At 44.9% G+C, this 20,933-nt stretch overlaps 2 non-coding genes across 2 annotated transcripts; one reads left to right on the top strand and one right to left on the bottom strand.

The window, feature by feature from the left end:
- The first annotated feature begins 8,577 nt into the window (after positions 1 to 8,577).
- Positions 8,578 to 8,659, top strand: trnal-uag (transfer RNA leucine (anticodon UAG)). Its single transcript has one exon. It is a non-coding gene; the product is annotated as a tRNA-Leu (tRNA).
- Positions 8,660 to 20,340: 11,681 nt separating this feature from the next.
- On the bottom strand, positions 20,341 to 20,413 carry trnaf-gaa (transfer RNA phenylalanine (anticodon GAA)). Its single transcript has one exon. It is a non-coding gene; the product is annotated as a tRNA-Phe (tRNA).
- Positions 20,414 to 20,933: the final 520 nt, after the last annotated feature.

Here is a 20,933-nt window from a genome sequence, read left to right as displayed (position 1 = left end):
GGATTAGCAGCAATGTTTGTTTTGACGTATTCACACAAAATCATGGTGCAGTGTCGTCCAGCGGAGAATGCAAAAGAAGCGAAAAGTACAGCAATGAGGATCGTGGAGAGTTCCTGCACAAAGGTGGACCATTCGGCCCATTGTGTCCGTGCCGCTATCAATTTTTTGCAGCGGTGCGATGCCATACCATATACCCGGAGAGACTTTAGGCCGAATCCAGGATTCGTTTCAACAAGGGGACAAGACACGTTTTCATTGGTAACTGCGGCTCATGTCCGTGTCTTTCCCAGCTGAGTGGGACAGGTGAGTACGCGGTATTCGTAAACCAATAAAGGCTAGGGGAATGCAGAGATTGTGAGTTCGATTCCTACCTGGAACAAACAATCGTTTTGCTTGTGAATAATCGAACGGAGTTGAAGGAACAATTGGTGTTCTTCAAACGGCATCTCCTTATTGGTGTTGCCACGTGGTTCCTGCGGCCGATCGTGTTCCAATACCAGATGAGAGTTTGAAAGCAGCGCTGCAGCATTACTTGTTCACTGGAGGGAGGCTGCGGTTTTGGAGCCATTGGCTTTGATTTTGATCCATCCACAAAATGTGGGATTTATCGGGAGCTTTAAACCAGCGCCTTAGACCACTCAGACACGATACTTTCCATCCTGCACTTCAGGATCTACTGTTACAGGAATAGAATCACTACAAGCAAGAATAGCACCTCTGAAGCACCAATGTTCGCAGGGCAGAAGAGTGTTTTGTCCAATTGGAAACCTATATGAAAGAACATGCAGTCTGGCAGAGCTAGGCGTCCAGCAGATTGAATTTTGCGCGAAGCAGATGATGAGGCTCCTTCTTGAGAGTTCTCTGGACTTTCGTGTAACAGCTCCAGGGGTCAGAATGGCCGGACGGGTGTAAGGTGCTGAGTTCAGGTCGCAATCTTCCCTGGAGACGTGGGCTCCAATCCGAATAATTTAATGATTCTAATAAAGTTGCTTGAGTCGCTTGTTCAGGGACTTGCTCTGATTGAAATGCGATAAGTCAATGGTCCAAGTCCAGGATAAAGCGGGCATCTTCAGTCAAAAATCTCCAATTCATATAAACGTTGAAGAAAACAGAAATATTTTTAATTAATAACTGCCACAACATCTGATTTACGCTGAAATATTATTCATGATTCCAACAAACAGCAACAAGCGTTGCATCAAAATATAAATGAGAGATTTTTACGAAACGAAGTAAAATGAATTCTAGCCGTTTTTTGTCTCCTGATCTTCACAGGGAGAGGATTCAAATTCACAGGAGACACTTAGATTGTTGAGAGAATGCGCTGCAAACAAGACGGGAACCTGAGCGGGGAAAACCGCAGTGAGTGTCGAGTCCAACGGCTTAACCTCCCGCCCAAGGTTTCTGCAGTCGGTGGGATGGAAGTTGAGGCTGAGGCTGATGTGCGTCACGTGGGAGCAGACCACCAAATAATATTCATCGAATTACATCGAAACTACAGCACGGAAACAGGCCATTCGGCCCAACTGGTCTGTGCCGGCGTTTAAGCTCCACCCGAGCATCCACCCTCCCTACTTTATCTCACCCTATCAGGATACCCTTCTGTTACTTTCTCCCTCATGGGCTTATCTGGCTTCCTCTTCAATGTATCTCGACTATTTGCCTCAAATATTCCTTGTGGTAGCGCGTTCCATATTCTAACCAGTCTATCAGCGACTATTCCTTCTGTTTATATTCATTATCCTGCAGAATATTCGAGACTGTTCTCAGCATCTTCAATTACCGTTAATATTGGAGGGTTTGTACTATTGTAATGGTTGCAGCGATTATTTCCGATTCATTAATTTCATGCAAATTGAATAATACTAAACTAGCGAAACATTTCCTGCCGAGTCACACCTTGAGGTGCAATCGGAACGTGTCTGGCAACAACTTAAAAAACGATGTGTTTGAAACACGTTGTGGTCACAGTTTCTTTTTGAACAGAACTGAACCTAAATCATTCAAGATGGCAGCTTTATAATGCTTAAAGTAAACAATATCTTGCCATTAAGTTTGGCTGCTTAGTTCCCCAGTGTCAAAGGGAGAATTGTCTGATTTCCTCATTTATTTCACGTAAGAAACAAACACAAACACAAACACATGCAGTAAATCAGAATCAACTCACAGATGGACAAACAAAGAAAAACACAGCGAGAGACACAGACAGTATCGGGAAACACAGAGAAACAGACAAAAGAAATGAATGAGTACAAAATGGCCCCACACTCCTCAAACTCACCTTCTCTGCTCAAACGAAGCTGAAAGATATCAGTGAGATGTGGTATTTTAGTAATGTGATTTGGCGCCTTGGTTTAGCTCTTCAAAGCACATTATCTACACTATCGAGTAAATAGGTAGATCTTGGGGTCGATTTCCAGCGGTGCCTTTTTGTTTCCGTCGTGATATTTGGTACTTTGTGAATTTAACCAACACAATATCACAGGGCGGAGTTGAGGTACAGATCACCCAAAATCAAATTGAATGGCGCAGCAGGTTGGAGGGGCTGAATGGTCTTCTCCTGTTCCGATGTTCCCATATGGCTCAACGCGGGGTTGTATGGCAAGTAACAAAATACAGACAGACTCCAGATTGATAAATCGGGTCTTCAGAAGGAACTCTCCTCGGATTGTTGGACAAATTGACCCAATGAAGCAAAACAAATTGCTCCCTTCCTGCCAGAAGAGGCAACAAATGTTGCCAGTGGGCCCGGCGAACTCTCGTCGTTCGCGCATGAGACTCTTAATTTCAGGGTCGTGGGTTCGAGCCCCATGTTGGGCGGTTTACATTTTATTGCTCACAAAGGGTTCCAGGTGCTGAGAGTTCGGTAAGTGTGGGAGTTGAAGGGTTAATCTCTTTAAATCTAGTGCATATTGCTTCAACTGTTTAAGGTCAATTTAAAAGTTTAAATTTCTAAGTTTCTGTCAGGCTTCAGCAGAGAGCTGCTGTAGCAAGTTAATTGGTTCGCTAGATTCAATTGGTACCTGAAGGTGGGGCAGGCCTGACTCATCTGAGTCTCAACTGTAGAAATACAGGGGCCTGTCAGTGCGGACTGCACGGTGTGCGGATATTACACAGTGTGCTGAGAGTTCGGTAAGTGTGGGAGTTTGGTGAAGTGGGGGAAGGAGGTGCTGCTTTGCCTTGCTTTTCCAAACTTTTCCTGCACAGCGGTAGTGGACCTGAGAGTAGAAGACTGAGATTGTGGAATAAAAGCAGCAGCAGACCTGCACCAAGAGACAACTACTGTGCGACATCACAGGGACTTAACTCCTGGACCTAAGATAAAGAAGAAGCAAAAAGTAATCCAAGTGGGACGTCACCAAGGAAGAGGTAAGTGATTGGCTGGTGAGTATTTTCCTGCTGAATTTGTCTAAGGTTAGAGTTTGTGGATTCTCTGGTCTCTGTTGTGTAGTGGGGGACTGCTGTTCAGCAAGGGCCCTTGAGTATACCTTTTTAATTGAAGTGAAATTGGTGGGATTCATTTAATTTGAATTAATTAGTTAAAGGGTAAGTCATGTCAGGACAGCCCAGCCCCATGTTATGCTCTTCCTGCTATATGTGGGAATTCAGGGACCCTTCCGGTGTCCCTGACGACCATGTGTGCGGGAAATGTAACCAGCTGCAGCTACTGACAAACCGCATTGCGGCACTGGAGCTGCGGATGGATTCATTAAGGAGCATTCGCGATGCTGAGAACGTCGTGGATAGCACGTTTCGTGAGATGGTCACACCGCAGGTAAAGGTTGTACAGGCAGGAAGTAATTGGGTGACCACCAGGCAGAGTAAGAAGAGCAGGCAGGCAGTGCAGGGGTCCCCTGTGGCCGTCCCCCTCTCAAACAAATATACCGCTTTGGATATTGTTGATGGGGATGACTTATCAGGGGAAGGCAGCAGCAGCCAACTTCCTGGCACCAGGGGTAGCTCTGCTGCACAGGCTGGGAGGAAAAAGAGTGGAAGAGCTATAGTGGTAGGGGATTCTATCGTAAGGGGAACAGACTGGCGTTTCTGTGGCCGTAAACGTGACTCCAGGGTGGTTTGTTGCCTCCCTGATGCCAGGGTCATGGATGTCACTGAGCGGCTACAGGGCATTCTCAAGGGGGAGGGTGAGCAGGCAGAGGTCGTGGTCCACATTGGGACCAACGACATAGGTAGGAAGGGAGATGAGGTCCTGCATCAAGAATTTAGGGAGCTAGGTAGCAGATTAAAGAGCAGGACCTCAAAGGTTGTAATCTCTGGATTACTCCCAGTGCCACGGGCGAGTGAGTATAGAAATAGGAGGATAGAACAGATGAATGCGTGGCTAAAGAGTTGGTGCAGGAGGGAGGGTTTCAGTTTACTGGATCACTGGGCCTGCTTCTGGGGAAGGTGGGACTTGTACAAGTCGGACGGGTTGCACCTGAACCAGAGCGGGACAAATATCCTTGCGGGGAGGTTTGCTAGCACTGTTGGTGGGGGGTGGGGGGGGGTTAAACTAACTTGGCAGGGGGATGGGATACAGAGTGGAGCTACAATAGGGGGTGATGTGCAGCCAAATATAGAGAAAAAAACAAGTCAGCTTGGAAGACAGGGCAAATATGTGAGGGCAAGGCTGGATGGCATCTATTTTAATGCAAGGAGTCTTGCGAATAAGGTGGATGAACTGAGGTGTTGATAAACACATGGGAGTGTGATATTGTTGCTGTCACAGAGACATGGTTGAGGGAGGGGCAAGACTGGCAGCTCAATATTCCGGGGTACAGAATCTTCAGGCGAGACAGAGGGGGAGGTATAAGAGGAGGGGGGGTTGCAATATTAATTAAAGAATCAATTACTGCCATAAGGAGGGATGATATATTAGCAGGTTCCTCTAATGAGGCCATATGGGTGGAGCTTAAAAACAAAAAGGGGGCAAGCACTTTGATGGGAGTGTACTATAGGCCCCCAAACAGTCAGGGGGAGATAGAGGAACAGATATGTAGGCAAATCTCAGAAAATTGTGCAAATAATAGGGTAATAATAGTGGGGGATTTCAACTTCCCCAATATTAACTGGGATACTCAGAGTGTAAAAGGCTTAGAGGGTACAAAATTCTTAACGTGCATCCAGGAGAGCTTTTTGAGCCAGCATGTAGAAAGTCCTACAAGGGAGGGGGCGGTACTGGACCTAATTCTAGGGAATGTGGACGGACAAGTGGAAGAAGTGCTAGTAGGTGAGCACTTTGGTGACAGTGACCATAATTCGGTGAGATTTAAGGTGGTCATGGAAAAGGACAGGGAGGGGCCGGAAATAAATGTTCTAAATTGGGGGAAGGCCGATTTTAATAGGATAAGGCAGGATCTGGCCAAAATGGACTGGGATCAGCTGCTTGTAGGAAAATCCGCATCGGAGCAATGGGAGTCTTTCAGAAGGGAGATTGAGACCATACAATGGCAACATGTTCCCGTAAAGGTCAAGGGTGGTTCCAAGAACTCCAGGGAACCTTGGATGTCAGGGGATATACGAGAATGGATTAGGAAAAAAAGGAGGGCTTTTGGCAGATACAAAAGGCGAAAGACGGAGGAAGCCCTAGAGGAGTACAAAAAGTGCAGGGGGATACTTAAAAAAGAAATTAGGAGATCAAGGAGGGGCCATGAAATAACACTGGCGAGCAAAATAAAGGAAAATCCTAAGATGTTTTATAAATATATTAAGGGTAAGAGGATGACTAGGGAAAAAATAGGGCCCATTAGGGACAAAAATGGCAATCTGTGTGTGGAGCCGGCAGATGTAGGAGGGGTTCTAAATGATTTTTTTGCATCTGTTTTCACTATGGAGAAGGACGATGTAGACATAGAAATACGGCAGGGGGACTGTGATATACTCGAACATATTAACATCGAGCGGGAGGAGGTATTGGCGGTTTTAGCAGGCATAAAAATGGATAAATCCCCAGGCCCGGACGAAATGTATTCCAGGCTACTGTGTGAGGCAAAGGAGGAGATTGCGGGGGCTCTGACACATATATTCGGAACCTCTCTGGCCACAGGGGATGTGCCAGAGGACTGGAGAACCGCTAATGTAATACCATTATTCAAGAAGGGGAGTAGGGAAAAACCGGGGAACTACAGGCCAGTGAGCCTAACATCAGTGGTAGGAAAATTATTGGAAAAAATTCTGAAGGACAAAATTAGTCTCCACTTGGAGAAGCAAGGATTAATCAGGGATCGTCAACATGGCTTTGTCAAGGGAAGATCATGTCTGACTAATTTGATTGAATTTTTTGAGGGGGTGACTAGGCGTGTGGATGAGGGTAACGCAGTGGATGTGGTATACATGGATTTCAGTAAGGCCTTCGATAAAGTCCCCAACAGGAGACTGGTCAAGAAGGTACGAGCCCATGGAATCCAGGGTGCCTTGGCACTTTGGATACAAAACTGGCTTAGTGGCAGAAGGCAGAGGGTGATGGTCGAAGGTTTTTTTGTGACTGGAAGCCTGTGGCCAGTGGGGTACCACAGGGATCGGTGCTGGGTCCCTTGCTATTTGTGGTCTACATTAATGACTTGGATATGAATGTAAAAGGTATGATCAGTAAGTTCGCTGATGATACAAAGATTGGTAGGGTGGTAAATAGCGAGGAGGATAGCCTCAGTCTGCAGGACGATATCGATGGGTTGGTCAGATGGGCGGAACAGTGGCAAATGGAATTTAACCCGGAAAAGTGCGAGGTGATGCACTTTGGAGGGACAAACAAGGCAAGGGAATACACAATGAATGGGAAGACCCTCGGCAAGACAGAGGGTCAGAGGGATCTTGGTGTGCAAGTTCACAGATCCCTGAAGGCGGCGGAACAGGTAGATAATGTGGTAAAGAAGGCATATGGGATACTTGCCTTTATTAGCCGAGGCATAGAATATAAGAGCAAGGAGGTTATGATGGAGCTGTATAAAACACTGGTTAGGCCACAGCTGGAGTACTGTGTGCAGTTCTGGTCGCCACACTGCAGGAAGGATGTGATCGCTTTGGAGAGGGTGCAGAGGAGATTCACCAGGATGTTACCAGGGCTGGAGCGCTTCAGCTATGAAGAGAGACTGGGAAGATTGGGTTTGTTTTCCTTGGAGCAGAGGAGGCTGAGGGGGGACATGATTGAGGTGTACAAAATTATGAGGGGCACAGATAGGATGGATACTAAGGAGCTTTTTCCCTTCGTTGAGGGTTCTATAACAAGGGGACATTGATTCTAGGTAAAAGGCGGGAGGTTTAGAAGGGATTTGAGAAAGAACTTTTTCACCCAGAGGGTGGTTGGAGTCTGGAACTCACTGTCTGAAAGGGTTGTGGAGGCAGGAACCCTCACAACATTCAAGAAGCATTTGGATGAGCACTTGAAATGCCATAGCATACAAGGCTACGGACCAAATGCTGGAATATGGGATTAGAGTAGACAGGGCTGATGGCCGGCGCGGACACGATGGGCCGAAGGGCCTCTATCCGTGCTGTATGACTCTATGACTCTGTGACTCTTATCTTCAATTAATGAAATCCAGTTATATTAACGGAACAACAATGAGCTGTGTGAAAGAAAACCGTGAGCACTGGCAAACATCCAGTCCCGTCCCGATTCTACCTTTTCATTCCCTGCACGTGGGACACGGCAGATTATCTGTTCAATTCGGATTCATTTTTTGCTGTTATTAAATATTAAGAAATGTAATGTTTAGAAGATGACAACTCTGGATCCATGAGCCTCTCTGATACCTCCTGAACGCCCCTTATCCTCTTTAATTCTCCCTGAGCTCATTGTCTTCTCTGATACGGTCTGTCTCTTACCTTCTCCGATACCCTCAGAGAGTCCATGATCCTCTTTGATACCTTGTCAGCGCCCTTTACGTTCTCTGATACCCTGAGTGTCCCTTACACACTGATATGCCCGGAGACCCGTTACATTCTCTGACACCCTCTGACAATCCGTTCCCCCTATCTCAGATCCCCTTGCCCGACCGGATCACCACGAAGAAGCCATTAAACTCCCTGATACCTTCTCAGAAGATTTACAGGTTTATTGTTCAATCTCGGGTTTCGGCAGCTCTCTCTGTTGGTAGAATCCAGAATGAGGGGGCTTAATCTGAAACGTAGAGCAAAACCATTCATCTGATAAATCAGGAAGCACTTTATCACAGAAAGTGTCTTAGAAATCTGGAACTCTTTTCAACAAAAGGCTGCAGATGTTGGGTCAATTCACATATTGAAGACTGACATCGATTGATTATTCCCCGAAAGTGCATCAAGGGATATGTGTCACAGTCGGGTAAATAGAGTTGATGCACAGATCACCCCTGATCTAATTAAATCGCGCAGCAGGTTCGAGGGGCTGAATAGTCTTCTCCTGTCCTCAATTTTCTATGTTTATCAACGTGGAGATCGATGACAAGTTATTTGATCAAGTGTTAAATGCAGGAAGGGCTCAGAAAGCCCTTTAATTTCCTTCCTGCACAATTCAAAAGCACTGGACCCAGATGATAAAGAGCAAGAAAGCCGGATTTCAATCACTAGCCTCATGTTTCAGTAATGATGAGCTTCTTTCGTGGCAGCATGGCCGAGCGGTCTAAGGCGCTGGATTTAGGCTCCAGTCTCTTCGGGGACGTGGGTTCGAATCCCACTGCTGTCAGGATTAGCAGCAATGTTTATTTTGACGTATTCACAGAAGATCATGGTGGAGTGTGGTGCAGCGGAGAATGAAAAAGAAGCGAAAAGTGCAGCAATGAGAATCATGGACAGTTGCTGCACAAGGGTGGACCATTCGGCCCATCGTGTCCGTGCCGCTTTCAAATTTTTGCAGCGTTGCGGTTCTATATCATGTTCCCGAAGAGACTGGAGCTCTAATCCATGATTCGTTTCAACAAGGGGATAAGACACGTTTTCATCGGTAAGGGCGGCTCCCGTTTGCATTCTTTCCAGCAGAGTGGGACATGTCAATACGCGGTATTTGTATGTCAGTAAAGGTTCGGGGAATCCCGAGATTGTGAATGCGATTCCCACTTGGAACAAACAATCGTTTTGCTTGTGAACAATTCGAACGGAGTTGAAGGTGCAGTTGGTCTTCTTCCAACGACATCTCCTTATTGGTGTTGCCATGTGGTTTCTCCGGCCTATCGTGTTCCAATAGCAGATGAGAGGTTAAAAGCAGCGCTTCAGCATTACTTGTTTACAGGAGGGAGGCTGTGGTTTTGGAGCCACAGGCTTTGATTTTGATTCATCTAAAAAATGTGGGATTTATCTGGAGCTTTAAAACAGCGCCTTAGACCACTCAGACACGATACTTTCCACCCTGCTCTTCAGGATCTACTGTTAGAGGAATAGAAATACTACAAGCAAGAATAGTACCTCTGAAGCACCAATGCTCGCACGGCAGAAGAGTGTTTTGTCCAGTTGGAAACCTCTATGAAATAACATGCAGTCTGGCAGAACTGGACGTCCAGCAGATTGAATTTTGTATGAAGCAGATGATGAGGCTCCTTTTTGCGTGTTCTCTGGGCTTCAGTGTAACAGCTCCAGGGATCAGAATGGCCTACAGGGTGTAAGGTGCTGAGCTCATGTCGCAATCTTCCCTGCAGGCGTGGGTTCCAATCCCAACAATTGAATGATTCTAATAAAGTTGCATGAGTCGCCAGCATAGGGACTTGCACTGATTGAAATGCGAGAAGCCCAGTGTCCAAGTCCCGCATAAAGCGGACAGTTTTAATCAAAAATCTCCAATTCATAAAAAAACATTGAAGAAGACAGAAATATTTCTAATTAATAACTGCCACGAAATCCGATTTACGCTGAAATATTATTCATGTTTCCAATTAACTGCAACAAGCTTGTGCATCAACATACAAACTGGATTTTTTAACCAAACGCAGCCGAACGAATTCCAGCCGTTTTTTGAATCCTGTTCTTCACAGGGAGAGGATTCAAATTCAAAGCAGAAACTTAGATTGTTGAGAGAATGCTCTGCAATCAAGGCGACAACCTGAGCGAGGAATAACCGCAGTGAGTGTCGAGTCCAACGGCCTAACCTCCCGCCCAATATTTCCGCAGTCGGCGGGAAGGAAGTAGAGACTGTGGCTCTCAGCGTCACGTGGGAGCAGAACACCAAAAAATATTCATCGAGTTTCATCGAAACAAGAACACAGAAGCAGGCCATTCGGCCCAACTGGTGTCTGCCGGCGTTTATGCTCCACACGAGCCTCCTCCCTCCCTACTTCATCTAAACATATCAGGATACCCCTCTATTGCTGTCTCCCTCATGGGCTTATCTCGCTTCCTCTTCAATGCATCATTATTATTTTCTTCATCTATTCCTTTTCTTAGCACGTCCCACATTCTAACCACTCTCTGGGTAAAGAGGTTTCTGTTGAATTCCCTATTGGAATTATTGGCGACTATTCCTTCTGTTTATATTCATTATCCTGCAGAATATTCGATACTGTTCTCAACATCTTCTGTTACCTTTAATATTAGAATGGTTTAGACTGTTGTAATGGTCGCTGCGATTATTTCCGATTTCATTCATTTAACGCAAATTAAATAATACGAAACTAGCGAAACATGCCCTGTCGAAATTAAACACACCTTGAGTTGCAAACGTAACGTTTCTGGCAACAACTTACAAGTTCTAAATATCTTCGGGTCACAGTTTCTTTTTGCACATAACTGAACCGAAATCATTCAAGGTGTCATATTTCATTTACTGCTACAAAACAAACAATATCTTGCGATTAAGTTTGGTTTCTTAGTTCCTCAGTCTTAAATTCCCCATTTCCAACAACGTTCACCTGAGGAAGGAGGAAGCCTCCGAAAGCTTGTGAATTTAAAATAAAATTGCTGGACTATAACTTGGTGTTGTAAAATTTTTTACAAGTCTTAAAGGGAGCACTGTTTGATCTCCTCATTTATTTCACGTAATAAACAAACACAAACACAAACACATGCATTAGATCAGAATCAACTCACAGATGGACTCACAAAGAAAAACACAGCGAGAGACACAGACAGTATCGGGAAACACAGAGAAATCGACAAAAGAAATGGATGACTTCAAAATGGACCCGCATTCCTCAAATTAACCTTCTCTGCTCTTCGGCAGCTCACAGGTATCAGCCCGAAGATGTGTTTGTTTAGCAACGTGGTTCTGCGCCGTGGTTCAGCTGGTCAAAGCGCTTGTTTTTTCAACAGGCGATCGTGCGTTCGACTCCCAGTCGTGTCTTTTTGTTTCCTGAGTGATATTTAGCACTTTGTGAATTTCAGCAACAAAATATCACTGGTCGGTATTTGTATCGGTTGAGAAGCCAACAAGGAAAGGATTCCAGAATTGCAGTGCGGAAGTCCTCTTTCGTTCTGCAGACAGGCCTCTCACAGAAAGTGTCCTGAATACATTTCGCGGTTACTGCTCTGGAGGGCTGATTTTACAAGATTCTTTACTTTCAAACAGCAACCCACCTCCCACCCAAAGATGCGATGCGAAACTGGTATGAGAGCAAGTTTCGGTGTTCAGCTTTTGTCCGCAATGTGCAATTCGGAGAAACTCATTTATAGCACATCTTAGTATCAATGATAATGTCAGGCACAAGACAGTTGGGTTGGATCCGTCTCTTGCAATAATTACAAAGGATAATAGATTACAAAGTAAAAAGCCAATCCAATCTCTCAATCTCTCCGTCACATTCTCGGTGAGTGGACGTAAACCAGTAGAAGAAGCGATAACAAAGAACTGAGTAGTTTAGTTTGTTTCATTTTCCTTCAGGCAAGTACAGATGAAGAGAATGATCGCTGTTTCCTGCTAAACAAGTAACTGGAATGAGCATTGTATCTGGTTCCCACGGTACCATCCACGTGTATATCTGATATTTACACAGATACCTTCCTTCCTTACTAATTGTAGGAAACGTTTGGTAATGTTCGATCACACTTCAGAAGGACGGAAACACGTAAAATATAGCCACCGCCTGGTGACATCTTCTAGATGAGAGAAGTTTTAGGTTTGTGGAACCATAGAATCATAGAATTTTACAGCACGGAAGGAGGCCATTCGGCACGTCGTGCCTGTGCCGGCTCTTCGAAAGTTCAGTCCAGTTTAGTCCCACTTTACCCCGATAGATCTGCAATTTAGTCCTCTTCACATAAATGTTCAATTCCCGTTTGAAAGATCATGTACAATCTGCTTCCACCGCCCTATCAGGTATTGCGTTCCATCTCTTAAGAACCCTCTGTGTGGAAAGAAATTCTCCTCAATTCCCCTTTTGACAACTATTTTCAATCTAAGACCTCTGGTTACCGGCCCGCTTGCCAGAGGAAACAGTCTCGCCCTCCTTGCTCTATCACAACCCCTCATGATATTGAATGCCTCTATTAGGTCTCCACTTAACCTTCTCTGCTCTAAGGAGAACAATCACAGCTTCTCCGATCTCTTCACATAACTGAAGTCCCTCATCCCTGGTATCATCCTGGTAAACTGCCTTTGCACCGTCTCCAAAGCATTTTCATCCTTCCTCAATGGTGGTGCCTAGAATTGAACAACGTACTCCAGCTGAGGCCTAACGAGTAATTGGTAAAGGTTTAGCCTTGACTTTCTTCGTTGGACTATAACCGGGTGTTGTGCATCTCCTTACATTTGTCCACCCCAGTCCATCACCGGCATCTCCACATCGTGGCCACTATCGACACCACAAACTGCCGGCTAAAAGTGGAGAGAATCTCCAAGAAGATCACGCATAAGTTTCTACAGAGCTGAAAGAAAGCAGACAAGATCCCGAAAGGACTACAGATCACGAACCCACTCAAGTCAATATACAACACAGACTACGCTGAGAGACTCTGCCTTTGGACCTCTCGCACACACCGCAACCATCTCAATGGACTCTCTGAGGGTATCGGAGAAGGTAAGAGACAGAGCGTATCAGCGATGATAAGGAGCACATGGAGAATCAAATAGGGTAAGGGGGGATCAGGAGGTATCAGAGGCGAATTGTTCCAGAGATGGCATCTCCTAAATATTACATTTTCTGACCTTCAACATTTTTAATAACAGCAAAAAATGAATCAGATTGAACCGATAACCTGTCCGTGTCCCATGTGGAGGGAACGAGAAGGTAGAATCGGGAGGGAGTGGAAAATTGGCAACCCTCACGGTTTCCTTTCACACAGCTCAGGGTTGTGTCTGGTTGGAATCTGGAGATAAGAGGTTGCACTTTGAAACTTTTATCACCGAGTGTGAAAAGTAGAACACAAATCGCCCAACGTGGGGCTCGAGCCCACGACCCTGAGATGAAGAATATCATGCTTTCCCGACTGAGCGAGCCGGACCGATTGCCGAAACTCTTCCCATCCTATTATTGCAGAGAGACAGCTGTTGGCTTTGCTGCAGGAGTTCAGTTCGTTCCACAATCTCAGGGTATCCACTTCTGAACAACCGTTTTTTTCATTCTGGAGTTAGTCTGATGTCTTTTAACATTCGTGCAGCCCCGCGCTGAGCAGTATAGGAATATCAGGACAAGGGAAGGCCATTCAGCCCCTCGAACCTGCTGCCCCATTCAATTAGATCATGAGTTGATCTGCAATTCATCTCTGTTTCTCCGCCTTGGAATCATATTCCTTGGTACCCGAACCGAAAAACGATCTATCACTATCAGACTTCAAATTATGAATTGAGCCACAATCCACATCCTTTGGGATGAGAGAGTTCCAGCTTTAGGCCGTATTTTGTATTCGAAAGTGATTCCTGATTTCTTGCATGATTATTCCAGCTCCAATTTCATTTTGGATTCGGCCAACAGAGAGAGAGAAAAGGGCCGTCTTAACCGGAGATTGATCCTTTAAAGATCTCTCACAAATCAACTGAAACCAGTCGGAATGCGAATACCATTTCACTTTTCCAACATAAAGGGAGTGACATTCATTGTGGAAACAGTCTGATGTCGCTCACTGCAGAAATATCCATGTCAGTGTGATTCAGACTGAAGGAGCTCGCCTGCAACCTTCGAACCTTCTCTGTCAAGAAGTATTCCGACTTCGTTCAAGCCAATCTCGTTTTTTTTGGATATTTTTCAGATGCCTGTTATCCAACCGCAGAATAAATGGTGGAAAATCAGACGCACTCAGCTGGCAATGTTTGCGGTACATTTTCTGGCAGACAAGACACACATTCGAACACAAGAAATGCGAGACAATGAATGTGAAGGTAAAAGGTTGCTTTTGCGTCCTCGAGTGGGTTCAAACCACCAACTTTTCAGTTAGCAGCAGAACGCGCGAACCAATTGCGCCACAGAAACAGAGCTTGCAAATGTTCAAGGACTAATTCATCGAGCTAAAGCTTCAGGTTGCCGCACTCAATGTAACAGCTTTCTTCCAATCAGTTTACTTTTCCAAAATAAAGGGTGTGCAGCTTGCACGAGTGAAAATCTATGCTGTATTATTTCTGAAAATTAAACTCACCTTGCCATTAAACACCTGTCTGTTGAAAGACTCAGTCCGCTCGTGGAAGAGAGGATTGATTTTTGAGCTGTGATTCGCCATTCTCTGTTCCAGTAATATTCAGGTTTGCTGAAAATGAGATGAGATGAAATGAGCAGGACAAACCAGCAGGTCTGTGACACTGCACGGTGTCTACAAAGTTGTCTCTTGCACTTACAGTGAAGTGGACGACAATTTTCACTCTTAAACCAGTAATTATTATGTTAAGAAAAAATGTGGCCGAGTAAGACTCGATTTCGGCGCGATGACAAGGGCCAGAGTAAAGTTCAGTTCATGCGATTGCCGAGTGGCGAGAGGGTGGATTTGGAACTCTTGTGCGGCTGCGCTGCACATTGTCCAGATCTGTTTGGAGCGATATTCCCTTCAATTCATCACTTACAGGGACAGTTTGATTCTAAGTTTCTTTTCCCCGGTGGTTGCTGAGATTTCAAAAATAAACGCGACCCGTGCTTACCCCAAACTCGTCACTTACACGCTGACAGATACAAGGCCGTCACACTCTTCACTTCAGTGAGATGAAAGCGGAGAGTGATTTCACGGTCGAATGCAATGGCGAACAAAACACATTCAATGAAAGTGCAGGTCATTGAGGGGCCTTTAAAGTCCTGATTGTTTGCACTGAACTTCTTCCCAAAGCGTTTGAGATTCAGGGGGAGTGATTTAGGGACTTCTTTTCCCTCTTTGCAAAAGTTTCAACCGCAGGTCAAGATCAAAAGTCGAGGGCAGAATGAGACGCCTTCCTGAAATTTGAGAACTCGGGAAGCAGACTTTAGAGCAAGGTTCTGTTTATTGTGAAAAAGCAAATAAAACATTCATTCCGGAACGAGCGAGAATCCTATCAGCTCTAAAAGCAATGGTTACCCGTGATTTGTGCACGCAGCCTTCTGGTGACGCAATAAGTAATGTAGCAATAAGCAGGAAGTTGAAAAGTGGGAATTGATAGATTAAGCGAGTGGGCAAAACTGCGGCAAATAGAGTTCAATGTGTGGGAGGGCGAGGTCATCCACTTTAAATCTGAGAAAGATAAATCAGAGTATTTTCTAAATGGTGAGAATCCAGAAACTGTGGAGGAGCAGAGAGATTTCGGGACCCATGTACAGAAACCGCTACCAGCCAGCGTACAGGTAAAAAATTAATTAAACAGCCGAATGTGCGGTTCGTCGGGCCCGTTAGCTCATTTGCATATAGTATACCGTAATGTCTTGATCACGGATTCGATTCTTGTAATTTAATTTAATTATTTCGGATTTTTGTAACTTTTAAAATGGAAGCTTCACACAAAAAACAACAGACAAATTCAAGGGGACAGTTTTTTGAATAACATCCATTGTAATTTTGCCCCGGGGCCGGAGAAACACGTCTTTTTTTTTTTGCCTTTCTCCGGTTTGCAGATAAACGTTTAACTCGCGGCCTTTTCCCATTAATGATCATCAGCAGCAACAGACAGACTGAGCGGGTCTGACCGCCCCGAGATGTGGAAAAGGCATCAATTTCGAACAAATGCATCAAATCAAAAAGTCACCCAGCACCGAGAGAGAAAAAACCAAGAGAAAAAGGCAGAATGTCACAGAGAAATAAAAGCCAAATACAGACGATATGAATATTTCCCATCCTTGATGCCTTTCTATTCCCTCCCCAATTCTTCAGTGGCGGGTGTCAAATTTTGCTGCAAATAAGTGCGAGAATCGAATCAAGGAAGAAGAAACTAAACAACCATAAACTGCCGAAACTCGGGATTGAACCAAGGAACTTCAGATCTTTCGTCTAACGCTCTCCTAACTGAAATATTTCGACGACACATCCAACCTTTGCTTTGTGTCATTGTCGTGGAAGAAAATATAACCCCAGGAGGAATTGCCCATCCTGTTCATTCCACAATTCATTTTTAAACATCGAACTGATATATACACACCCACACTTCATATTTTAACATCGCACTCATATATACTGACCCAAAGTGCAGGTATAAATGTCGAACTCAAATATACACACCCACAGTTCATATATAAGCATCGCTGTCATACATAAACTCCCAAATTTTATAAATCGATAGCGCACTAATAGATCCACACCCAGTTTAACGGACGTCGATCAGGACCGACTGCCAATAGAGCAATCAGGGTGGGAGCGGCGGCAGCAACAGCGACCGAACAAACTCTGGATCTCATCCTTTACACAGACCGGGAGTTTCACCTGTGAAGTTAAACCGTACTTTGATAGCAGGGACGGTAATGGGAACTGACAAGGCATCAGGGGGTCTAATGGCTTCTTGGCGGCGATCCATTTGGGCAAGGGCATCTCAGAGAGGGGAAGAGACAGTCAGAGGGCATCAGAGAGTGTTACGGGGTTCAGAGAGGGGAGCGGGCAGTCAGAGGGTGTCAGAGAGTTTATTGAGATCTCGCAGAGAAGAAAGACTGCCAGAGGGTATCAGAGAGTGTAAGGACGCTCAGGGCGTATCAGGGGGTGAGGGGCACTCAGCGTGTATCAGAGAGTGTAAAGGGCGCTGACAAGGTTCAAAGAGGATAATGGACTCTCTGAGGGTATCAGAGAAGATAAGGAGCTCAGGGAGAATCAAAGAGGGTAACGTGGGCTCAGGAGGTATCAGAGAGGCGAATGGATCCAGAGTTGGCATCTTCTAAATATTACACATCCTAACCATCAACATTTTTAATAACAGCATAAATGAAGCCGATTGAAACGGTATCGGCCTTGTCCCATGTGGAGGGAATGAGAAGATAGTATCGGGAGGGGCTGGATATTTGGCAACGCTCACGGTTTCCTTTCACACAGCTCAGTGTTGTGTCTGTTGATATAACTGGATTTCTTGAACTGGAGATAAGAGGTTGCACTTTGAACCTTTCATCACCCATTGTGAAAAAAAGAACACAAAATGCCCAATGTGTGGTTTAAACCCACGACCCTGAGATTAGGAATTTCGTGCTGTACCGACTGAGCTAGCCGGGCCAGCGGCAGGGCTCCTTCTCATCCTATTATTGCAGAGAGGCAGGTGGTGACGTTGCTGTAGGGGTTCAGTTTGTCCGACAATCCCAAGGTGGGTGAATCTGAACACCCGATTTTCATTCTCGAGTCAGTCTGATGCCTTTTACCAGTCGTCCAGATCCGCGTTGAGCAGGAGAGGAAAATCGGGACAGGAGAAGACCATTCAGCCCCTCGAACCTGTTGTCTCATTCAATTAGATCATGAGGTGACCATTAATTCATCAATGTTTCCCCGCCTTGGACTCATATCCCTTGGTAACCGAAACGGAAAAAGATCTATCAATATCAGATTTGAAAATTTGAATTGAGCCTCAATCCATATCCTTTGGGATGAGAGAGTTCCAGCTTTCGGCCGTATTTTGTTTGCTAAAGTGATTCCTGATTTCTTGCCTGATTAGTCCAGCTCCAATTTTATTTTGGATTCGGCCAACAGAGAGAGAGAGAAAAAGGCCGCCTTAACCTGCGATTGATCCTTTAACGATCTCTAACAAATCAACTGAAAACTGTCGGAATGTGAATACCATTTCACTTTTCCAAAATAAAGGGAGTGACATTCATTGTGGAAACAGTCTGATGTCGCACACTGCAGAAATATCCATGTCAGTGTGATTCAGTCTGAAGGAGCTCGCCTGCAACCTTCGAACATTCTCTGTCAAGAAGTATTCCGACTTCGTTGAAGCTAATCTCGTTTTTTTTGGATATTTTTCCGATGCCTGTGATCCAACCGCAGAATAAATGGTGGAAAATCAGACGCAATACAGCTGGCAATGTTTAGGGTACATTTTCTGGCAGACGAGACACACATTCGAACCGAAGAAATGCGAAACAATGAATGTTAACGTAAAATTTCGCTTCAGCGTCCCCGGGTGGGTTCAAACCAGCAACTTTTCAGTTAGCAGCCGAACGCGCGAACCAATTGCGCCACAGAAACAGAGCTTGCAAATGTTCAAGGACTAATTCATGGAGCTGAAGCTTCAGGTTGCCGCGCTCAATGTAACAGCTTTCTTCCAATCAGTTCACTTTTCCAAAATAAAATGTGTGCAGCTTGCACGAGTCAAAATCTGTGCTGTATTATTTCTGAAAATTAAACTCACCTTGCCATTAAACACTTGTATGTTGAAAGACTCAGCCCCTCGTGGAAGAGAGGATTGATTTTTGAGCTGTGATTCGCCATTCTCTGTTCCAGTAATATTCAGGTTTGCGGAAAATGAGATGAGATGAAATGAGCAGGACAAACCAGCAGGTCTGTGACACTACACGGTGTCTACAAAGTTGTCCCTTGCACTTACAGTGAAGTGGACGACAATTTTCACTCTTCAACCAGTAATTATTATTTTCAGAAAAAATGTGGCCGAGAAAGACTCGATTTCAGCGCGGTGACACGGGCCGGAGCAAAGTTCAGTTAATGCGATTGCCGAGTGGCGAGAGATTGGATTTGGAACTCCTGTGCGGCTGCGCTGCGCATTGTCCAGATCTGTTTGGAGCGATATTCCCTTCAATTCATCACTTACAGGGACAGTTTGATTCTAAGTTTCTTTTTCCCGGTGCTTGGTGAGATTTCAGAAATAAACGCGACCCGTGCTTAACCCAAACTCGTCACTAACACGTTGACCGATACAAGGCGGCCACACTCTGCACTTCAGTGAGATGAAAGCCGACAGCGATTTCACGTCGATTCCAATGTCGAAAAAAACTCATTCAATGAAAGTGCAGGTCATTGATGTGCCTTTAAATTCCTGATTGTTTACACAGAACTTCTTCCCAAAGCGTTTGAGATACACGTGGGGCGATTTGGGGACTTCTTCTCCCTCTTTGCAAAAGTTTCATCCGCAGCACAAGATCAAAAGTCGAGGGCAAAATGAAACGATTTGCTGAAATTTGAGAACCAGAGAACCAGAATTTAGAGCAAGGTTCTGTTCATTGAGAAAAAGCAGATGAAACATTCATTCCGGAACGATGCAGAATCCTCTCAGCTCTAAAGGCAACGGATAACCCCGTGTTTTGAACACGCAGCCTTCTGGTGACACAGGAAGTAATGCAGATGGTAGCAGGAAATTGAAAAGTGGGAATTGATAGATTAAGTGTGTGGACAAAACTGTGACAAATAGAGTTCAATGTGGGGAAGACCGAGGTCATACACTTTAAATCTAAGAAAGATAAATCAGAGTATTTTCTAAATGGTGAGAAACTCGGTGCTGTGGAGGAGCAGAGAGATTTAGGGGTCAAAGTACAGAAATCGCTGCAGGTACAAAAATTAATTAAACAGCCTAATGTGCCGTTGGTACGGACGGTTAACTCGTTTGAAAAGAGTATACTGTAACATAATGATCACGGACTCGATTCTTGTAATTTACTTTATTTATTTCGCGTTTTTGTAACTTTTGAAATCGAAGCTTTAAAAAGAAAATCCACAGAAAAATTCACGGGGACCGTTTTTGAATTACATCCGTTGTAACTTTGCCCCTGGGCAGGATAAACACGTCTTTCTTTTGATTTGTCTTTCTCCAATTTGCAGATAAACGTTTAACTCGCGGCCTGTTCCCATTAATGATCACCAGCAGCAACAGACAGACAGAGCGGGTCTGACCGCCGCGAGATGTGGAAAATGGATCAGTTTCGGACAAATCAAATAGTCACCTGGCACCGAGAGAGACAAAACCAAGAGAAAAAGGCAGAAGGTAACTGTGAAATAACAGCCAAATACAAACGATATAAATAATTCCCCTCCTTGATGTCGCTGTATTCAATCCCCAATCCTTCAGTGGCGGGAATTAAATTTCACTGCAAAGAAATCCGAGAATCGAAGCAAGGAAGAAGAAAGTAAACAAACAAAAGCTGCCGAAACTCGGGATTGAACCAAGGACCTTCAGATCTTCAGTCGAACGCTCTCCCAACTGAGCTATTTCGGCTCTGTACCCAACGATTACTTTGTGTTATTGTCGTGGAAGAAAATATAACCCCAGGAGGAATTGCCCCTCCTGTTCATTCCACAATTCATATATAAACATCGTACTCATAGAGATACACCCACAGTTCATATATCAACATCGTTTTCATGCGTAAACTACCAAAGTTTATAAATCAACAGCGCACTCATACATCCACACCCAGTTTGTGGGAGGAAGTTCGGTTCCGACCGCCGATAGAGCTCTCAGAGGCGGAAGCAGCAGCGACCGATCAAACTCTTGATCTCATCCTTAACACAGACCGGTAGATCCACCTGTGAAGTTACACCGCACTTTGACACTTTGATAGCAGGGACGGTAATTGCTTCTGAGAAGGCCTCAGGGCGTCCAATCGCTTCTCAGTGGCGATCCATTGTGGCAAGGGCATCTCAGAGAGGGGAAGGTACTATCAGAGGGCATCAGAGAGTGTAAGGGGGCTCAAAGAGGAGAGCGGGAAGTCAGATGGCATCAGAGAGTGTATTAA

Source organism: Heptranchias perlo, chromosome 20 (genome assembly GCF_035084215.1).
Source record: "Heptranchias perlo isolate sHepPer1 chromosome 20, sHepPer1.hap1, whole genome shotgun sequence".
NCBI lineage: Eukaryota > Metazoa > Chordata > Chondrichthyes > Hexanchiformes > Hexanchidae > Heptranchias > Heptranchias perlo.
Note: the sequence above shows the minus strand (reverse complement) of the source record. Positions and strands in the feature narration are given on the sequence as shown.